Below are 8,881 nucleotides of genomic sequence, written 5' to 3'. Positions count from 1 at the left end.
TGTCAACATTAAAGCTCCCCATTGACTCTGACCTGGGAAGGGTTAAGCCCTTTGCCTCTGTGTGAAATTGTGCTGAGTGTGTAACCATAGCTGTTATTCATTAAATGGATTCACCTGACTAGAGGGCTGCCACAAACAGTCCATTCTTGGTATTGTTTTGGAATGGGGTGGTTTAGAGCTTGCAAAGCTGTTTATTTCATCTACACTAAAAGCCTACCTTCAGGATTGTGCAACTATGGTTTAGAGTGGCTACTGCAATTTTTTAAACCTTAAATATACTTCCAGTTTATTGATAATATAGACAAGGGGAAAAGAAACCACAGCCCAAGTGACAAAAGACACTAAAAATCTGCATTTGAAAATAGCTAGAGCTATGAGCACTTTATACTTTCCCCACGGTGTATCAGATTCCCCATTAAACTTACGCTCAGAAGAGGCTCAGAGTAATTCCATACCTAAGTATCATCGAGCCCCAAATGTGGTCAACCCTTTGCTTTTCTCAGCTGTAGGGTTTGGCCATAGGAGTCAGGCATGCATCAGCAGGTTTCAATGGGACATGCTCAGCTGGGGCCTCTGGCCTCTCCACTGTTGATCCTGCTACTTTGCTGTGCGACATTTTTTGGAACCTTACAGATTCCTGTAGTTTTTCACTGTCATTTCCTGACATCTATTCCACATCTTGCTACCTTGTTTTGCTCTTCTCTCTCTCTCATTTCCTTGCTTTTCTTTAAAAAAAAAAAGAAACAAGAAAAAACAACAAGCAGGCAAACAAACAAACAAAATCAGGAAAGTAAAACATGAATCCATTTCCTTTGACTTGTTTTGACTCAATGCCAGCCTAAAATGTTGGTGAAATACTGTTGAAACAAATTGCATCCAAACTGCCATTGAGTGGTCTTGAATCAGTAGCTCACTGATCCGTGTAATCCAGTCTTGGAAACTTAGTCTCTGTGCCTCTGTTTTCTTTGGAAGAGTTCTCCCTCACCCAGAGAGTATTTTAGTTAGAAGTCTACAAGATATCCTGTTGTACAACGACTTCAATTATATTTAATCAGTAACATTCTACGTGAAATTATTAATTAACATTAAAACAGAGGAGACTGACATTGTGACCCACTGATTTGGTAGTTTTTGGTCTTCTATTCCACTGTTTTATCTTCAATATTCTATGCAGCAAATCTTTTTGAGAAGCTGGTTCAGGATGTCAGGGCACTTATATTCTGTTACAGAATTACAGAATCATAGAATCTTAGAATCTTAGAATCTTAGAATCATTTGAGCTGGAGTGAACAGGAACACCTACAGTTTTCTCAGAGACCCGTCCAGCCTGACCTTGTAAGTCTCCAGGGACGGGGCATCCACCACTTCTCTGGGCAACCTGTTCCAGTGCCTCACCACTCTACTTGTAAAACACTTTTTCCTTATATCCAGTCTAAATCTCCCCTTTTCTTGTTTGAAACCATTTCCCCTTGTCCCATCCCAACAAACCCTGTTAAAGAGTCAGTCCCCTTCTTGTTTATAGCCCCCTTTTCCCTGCACTTAACTTGACACCCAAGATCTCCATTTACCAGCACCTGAAGTCTGTTGTGCAGTGGAAGCCAAATGAGGAGTTTGCCTGGATTAGACGACGACCTTGTGCAATGTGGTTGAACTGCTGAACAGCTGGAGGAGTGATGGTTGCCAGAGTGGCAATGTCATCGGTACACCGAGGAGAAAATGAGGCACATTCCAGGCTGTGCAAGCACACATCCTCCCCAAGGACATATTACATTTCCAGTGCATAGAAAACCACAACAAACACACCCAAATATGAGCCAGTTCCACAGGATATCACCGTATTTCAGCTCAGCTCAAGGCCCCTGTCTTAGCTGCCATCCACAAGTGGTGCTCCACTGTTTTAAATGCCATTGGACAGAGGCAAGGAAACAGACCTTTGTTTTTTTATGTCTGCTTGAGAAGCTATATCATCCCCTGCTAGACACAGACCTTGTGTAACAAGTGAATTGCTCTTCATTGGCATAAAAAGGGATGGGTAGAAAAGTGTGAGGGTGAAAGGTGAGAAGGTGAAGTTTCACAAAGGTGTGTCCAAAATTTTTTATCTTGTTAATGAGAAACAGTGTATCAGAGGACAGTTTTGTACTTTGAAACAGGAAAAAGAAGATCTAAGTCACCAGAGGTTTGCTTTCTCCCTGGAATTTGCCATGCTGCAGTTCTTCTTTACCACCCGTACTCAGGAAAAAAAAAAAAAAAAAAAAAAAAAAAGTAATAGCTTTTTCCTTCTTTTCTTAAAAAGAAAATTTAAACCTAATTTTACCAGCAAAAATAATGGCAAACCTGTAGGGAGGGCTATGTTAAAAATAAACATCTCATGTTCCTTGTGGCCTGGCTAAAAAAATATTCTTTCCTTAATCTTCATTATAAGCAGTATGAGGAACAAGATCCAAAAGAAACAGGATGACATACTGATTCTTCACATCACAAATATATTTGAGTGAGTGCTTCCAAGTCATGGGATTGCTGCCCAGGAGTTGCTCTTTTTCTCTGTCCTTCTCTGTTCCCTCTTCCAGCTTCATTTTGATGATTGAAGTAGGTCTTTACAATCTGTAAGAATGAAGAGCTAATAATGCTTCTTGTCCTGTTGTGTATGTCATTCAGTGGTTCAAGTTCAAGCCTTGAAGTTTTTTTTTTTTTTTCTGATATGGAGCAAAACTGCCAGCAGTCAGATCATTTATTGGGCATGTTCTTGCTTATTCTTCATGGAGACATAAACATTTGAACTCCCAAACACAAGCAAACCTGAAAATCCCTTGCTCAGTGATGCTCTTTCTCTCTACACTGGAGATCCACTGAGCAGAGCTCAGCCAACAGCATCTTGGTTCCATGCAGCACAGTGAGATGCCATCTGAAACTGCCAGCAAAAATCTACACAGCATTTCAATACATTGCCTGAGAGATACACTCAGCCTCCGCCCTCGATTTTGGCAATGACAAGTTTGAAGTGAAAGGCCAGCACATCAAAGCTACGGCCAGGCCAGAGTGGCTTCCATCCAAGCACATCAGGAAGTATCTCCACACTCCCCAGCACTTCTAGGTTATGTCAGATCTAAAATACAAAGCTTTGCTGACATGCCATATTGATTTAAGGTGGGAATGAATCATAATATGAACTAAAACAGCAATAAAGCCCACAAAATTCTCCATGGAGAGACAAGATATACAAGCAATAGGACCACATTTATATATATGTATTTTATTGCTGACAATCTAGGAGGAGATTAAATCAACTTTCATAGTCAGCACGAATTGTGTCATCACCAGCTAAATGAACAATGTCTGTGTATGTGTAGGTTTTCCCTCCTGTTTTCCTTGAAGAATACATTGAAGATACATACATAAACATTAAGGATTGGATCACAGAATGGCTTGGGTTGGAAGGGACCTTAATGATCATTTAGTTCCAACACCCTGCTGTAGACAGGGCTGCCACCCACCAGACCAGGCTGTCCAGTGTCCCATCCTACCCAATCTTGAATGCCTTCATGGATGGGGCATCCATGACTTCTCTGTGCGGGACCTCATCACCCACACAGCTGCAAATATACTGTGCATCTTTGCAAGAACATATGCTGTGCCTTTCTAGATTGAAAGTGGTTGGCTTTTGGTGCCTGGTGAGCTGAACTATAGGCATTATGGATTTGTTTCTACTTCCTCTGTACAATTACTGAAGTGCTATCTATCAGACAATGAAACTCCCATTGATTAGTGCTTTTCCCCATGGTGACTGAAATCTGAGGTCAGTGTTTATATTCTTTGCATTATTATTGTTATTATTATGAACAGAGAATATATTATCTACTTTTCTATGCCCCTCTCTGGCTCTCTGAAGGAAGATGGGTATTCATCCAAGGACTGCATGGATTCAGTCTGTCAGTAACAGTCAGCTGCGCAGATCTGGTTTATAGATCAAAGGGATTCACTGTCTTTACTTGGTCTATCTTGTAAATCCAACATTTATGTTTGACTACCAGTTCTGACAATAAACAGCAATCTTTGTGTCACATTGCACTTAATGATTTTCTTCGCTCAGATGAGTACTGTTAGCTTAAACCATTCTATCCTGCTTTCAGAAGCACTGCTGTAATCATCTGTGAAAGAGCAGAAGTGGACTGCCAATTCCAGTCTCCAGCAATATCCTGAGATTCATCATAAATGTACTATAGCAGGACAGACACAGCATAATCCTGACAAACAAAACTGATCCCCAAATATATACATGCTTTCTATTGTATTTGTTTCAAATAATGCCATAAAAATTACTCTTCGGGATTCCAGAATTGAAAATGAAGTTTTTGGTGTTTAAAAAGACAAAAACACTGAAAAATTTTAATCAATCAACAACGTATGGAGTCGGGAAAAGGAAGTTCCATGGGATTCCTCCATTGGAAAAAAATGCAGTCAGCTTTACTACTAATACAAATACACATGATCCATTTTCAGGAACCAGCATGGAGGGAGAATGGAATAAGAGAATAGGAGCAAAACCAGACCTCCCTGGCCTTGGAGGGGAAGTTTCCATGTGAAGATATGTTTGCAAATGCCAGGAACAGTCTTACTATCATTGGGAGCATCGGCTGCCTTCTCTTGAGCATGCAAGCAGTCGAAGAGGCAACATTGGCACTCCTAATAGTAATTCTGCAAGAGGAGCATGATAGAGAATCACAGATGTTGAGTTGTTCTGTTTACTCGCAATCTATTCAGCAATCACTCAGTCAGGAGGAGGACCTGTGTTTGCAGTGGCCATGGGTCTGCTTCCACTTACACATCTGAGCAGAGCACCTATGGGCACCTCACAGTACTGGTGATGTTACCTGGTGTGTACCTCGGCATCCTTTTCTGATGCCCTCTCCATCTCACTCCTGAGTCATCTGCTTGCAGATATTTGCCTTTTTCTTGTGTTTTTTTTTTTCCCCTAATCAGCTGTTTTTCTTTGCCTCAGATTCCTTGCAGAATGGCTTGATGGAAGGACCCACTGCAGCATGTGGGACACAGAGCCACATGACAAGAGATGAGTGAAGGGTTGGCTTGTGCAATGGGAGAACTCACGATATAAAGGTGAGGGTCTGCAACCCCACCCATAATTGTATAGCTTGGTTGGCAAGGGTAGGTCTCACCTGCAGCACACTGCCCCAGTCTTCCAGCTTGAAGAGATGATGCCCTGCATGTGACTATCTACCCAATTAGTCATGTACGGTGCCCTGGGGTGGTTGATGACCTTATTAAAGGATTCATTAGCTTGGCTCTTGTTTTAATGGGCTGGAAACAGGGTGTGGTGTTGCAGTATACTGTGTATGCAGGACAGTGCAAGGTAAATCCTGTGATTTTGGATAATCTTGGAGATCAGGAGATGTGATTTGATATATTTGACAGAAGATGGGAAAGGTCTGAGGACCACCAACTACTGAACAAACTCTATGTGCATATACTGATTTCTATGTGTGTTTTGCATGGACACAGACATTTACTACATAGTACAGTTGCCTTTTTAGACTGACAATTACTGGTCTGTGCCTGTAGAGAACCTTTCACAGGGTCGGTGTGTTTAAAAATGAGGCATCCCAAGAACTTATTTTCATCTCAATAAATGTTGGTGAAAATATGCATTAATAGGGAGGCCTTGCAGATGTGTCACCTGGAAGAGGAAGTATTTGTTATACTGCCTGGGCTTAGCAGGGTCTTCTTTTCTGTTTCATGCATTAATTTGTGTGTGCATGTAAAATATGATCACAATATAATTTCCAGATAAGAAACCAAGCCAGTGATGTCCAAATGATTAATTTGGGTTAATAAGTATCTACATGACAAACAGCAAAGTCTATTGGAAAGGACTAAGTGTAAGATGAGAGCGATAAGGCGCTGAAATGAACAGTCACACATTCTGCAGCTTGTGTGCTGGATGATCAGATCCAGGAGAGCTGACATTTCAATCAAACTGCCCGGAAACAGTGATGGGTTGAGCTGGGACCACTTCTGATTGTTCACACTGACCTGGCATCTTGGCTCTAAAACTTAATTTCCAATTACTAGGAAGGCTGATAAATTTGAGGGCACTGGGCTGTGGTTTTCCATGCTGTTTCCATGCCTTAAAATGAGTCCGAACCTTGAAGTTTGAATCTTAAGACTTGCTGTTTGTGTATCTTGTGGTTTTAAGTTCCTCTGAATTTCTTGTAGAAATCTTCAGCAAAAATTATCCTCAAAGGCCTCAAAAAGGGAAGGAAGGAAGGAAAGAAACAGAATGAGAATAGGGAGGGCTAAGTCTACCACATACAGAAAGGGAAGAGACCATCAAAAAATAAAACTGGGAAAGGTCATCACAGTGAAGAGAAAGACTCAGTGCATGAGGCAGCTGAGAAGTAAAATGTGGTGTAGTGAGGCAGAGGGGAGCTCCGCCATCCTTTTACTCTACCAGAGCCATGGGGAAGAGATATGACCTGTCTGATTTCTTTTAAACAGATCAATATCCAGTTACAACATTCTCTTGCAGCAAAAGGTTGTTAATGTAAGAAAATAAAGCTAACCTATTCATGCAGATAACCAAAGGATGTGTGTCCAGGGTCTGCAGAGAGAAGGAGAATGTGGGAGTAACAAAACCTCTGTTGTCTGCATTAGCATGGATGTGTAAGATGATCTTGAGAAAGTCATCTGCAAAAAAAGGAACAAAAGCAAAATCTAACCAGCCAACAAACCAACCAAGCAAACAAACTAGAATACTTCAGTATCTCACACGAGGTCTGTGTGGCCTTATGGTTACCAGTTTTAAGTTACTACCATGCTAAGCTCCCTCATGTTTCTCATGATTGTCCTGTACCTTCTTTTCTCACATTAGTTCTGTACATTCTTATTTTGATGAGGATGCTTTGAAAGCTTCCTGACTCTATCACCCTCACACTGCATCTGCTGTAGGATGTGCTGCAGTCTCCTGGTAGCTCTGGAGAACATCTAGAAAGCTGAGGTGAACTCACTGAAACCCTCACCTGGTACCTTCAATACAGGGCACCCATTCCTGACTCAGAAGAGCTTGCTAGTGTGTGCAAACAGATGCTTATTCTGCAGGAACAAAACCTGCTGCAGCAAGGAGGTAGAGACCCTTTTGCTGGACCTACCCGGTTTCCAACAGTGGGCCTCAGGCACTTCACAAGCCCCTTTCTCCCGTCTATGAGGCGATCTAGCAAGCAACCCCACAACTTAGCCCCACCCCAACACAGAGGCAGGTTGACAAATTTGGATTTCCTAGGTGTATCTCTGAGCCTTCCCTGCTGCCCAGCACACTCCAGAGACCAATCTGGCTTTGCTAGGTCATAGATTCCCCATCTTAGCACATGTAGGGTTGCATGTGTGGACACCACTGGACATCCTCCAGGTGATGTCTCCATCCAGACCTGATGTTAAGGCACCACTGATGAAAAGCAACTTCTCAGAGAGCCTGGCTTTGTCACTCCATCCTCAGAACGTTGCTATATTTACAGCCTTTCTGGGATGGTTGCCTATTCTTTTTACCCCATCAGCACAGGAGGCAACCCTTTCTTTAAAAGGCATCTTTTGTGATGGAATTTCCAGCTAAAAGCAGGATTTGATTCCTTTGTCAGAAAGAGAAAAGTAACATACTTCATTTCACTTTATGAACTCTTTCAACGTGTACGTCTTTGGTTACGTGTTTATGTTGCTGGACATGCGTGTCTGTCACCACAGTAAGAAGAAAAAATTTCCACTGATGTAAAGTGTGGTGCTCTCTTTTATCCTGATCTTGTTGTTAAACTAATGAGTTGCCTTTACAGTGGTAGGACATTTAGTTGTGCCACTGAAAGTGGTTCTTTCCACTCTTCTCCCTGTTTACACTTCAAGTAGAAACCTTTTTATGGGTGCTGATGATTAAGGGAAATAATCTTAATTTCAGTTAGTAAAATTTCTTTGTGTATATGTGGGTGTGTGAAAATAATACAGTATCTTATTTCAGACCTCGTGGGGTTTCAGCAATTATTTCTTAAACAGAAAATCACAGAAGTCTCCGGCCTTATAATGTCCAACTCCTGGGAACCAGAGTAAGAGGAAATTACACATCCATCTTTGAGTTTAATGGTGTAAAAATATGTGTACTGATAACTCTGCCATTCTGTGTGGAATTCCCCCCTGCTGACATGCAGAACCAAAAAGCTCACCTTGCCCAGACAGGGTAAAGCCAGATCCCACAGTCTCTGCTTGCTTGTATCAGCCTGCATGGGAATATCCAGCATGGGGAGGAGAGTGGGCGGTGGTGGGGCTGTGCCTAGGCAGACATTTCCAGGTGCAAAGCAGCACGTTCCAGGGGAGGAAAGCCTCACCCACTTCTGACTATACTTTTCTTTTTGCCTCTTCCCAGATCCCGCTCTTCTTGAGCTCCCAGTCACTTTTTTTTTTCCTTGATCAAGGATATGCAAATACCGCTCTGAGTCACGGGTGCTGTATTAAGTTTCATCTCTTCTTAGAGGCACTGAGCTTTACGTGATTGCCTGCACGTCCCTTGGCTCACATGTCTAATCATTTCCACTCCAAAATCTTGAGGCTGTGTTGGGGACAATATAATAACCAGTTTCTTGCACACTGTGTTCTCAGACAATTGGGAAATGATCCAGCCAAAAAGCACAGTGAATCTGTCATCTGAAGTTGAATTTTCCTGAAGTTCAGGTCCACAAATAATCTCTAACAGTCTCATGGAAAGGCAAGATTCAGAGAGACCCCACCTTCTGGGCACTCCTGCACTTGGCCTGGAAGGGGATCCAGCCCCAGCAGGGCTGGTTAGGTTCTAGGAAAGGGGATCTGTAGGATCCCCTAGGATGCAGGGCTTGTG

General features: G+C 42.2%; 1 long non-coding RNA gene across 1 annotated transcript; it reads right to left on the bottom strand.

The window, feature by feature from the left end:
- LOC110394557 lies at positions 4,937-8,606 on the bottom strand. The gene is made up of 3 exons (XR_002435711.1): positions 8,214-8,606; positions 6,576-6,699; positions 4,937-6,258 (listed from the first exon to the last, which is right to left on the bottom strand). It is a non-coding gene; the product is annotated as an uncharacterized LOC110394557 (long non-coding RNA).

The sequence above is a fragment of the Numida meleagris genome, chromosome 2 (assembly GCF_002078875.1).
Source record: "Numida meleagris isolate 19003 breed g44 Domestic line chromosome 2, NumMel1.0, whole genome shotgun sequence".
Classification (NCBI taxonomy): domain Eukaryota; kingdom Metazoa; phylum Chordata; class Aves; order Galliformes; family Numididae; genus Numida; species Numida meleagris.
The sequence above is the reverse complement of the archived record's forward strand: the minus strand, read 5'-3'. Positions and strand labels throughout refer to the sequence as shown.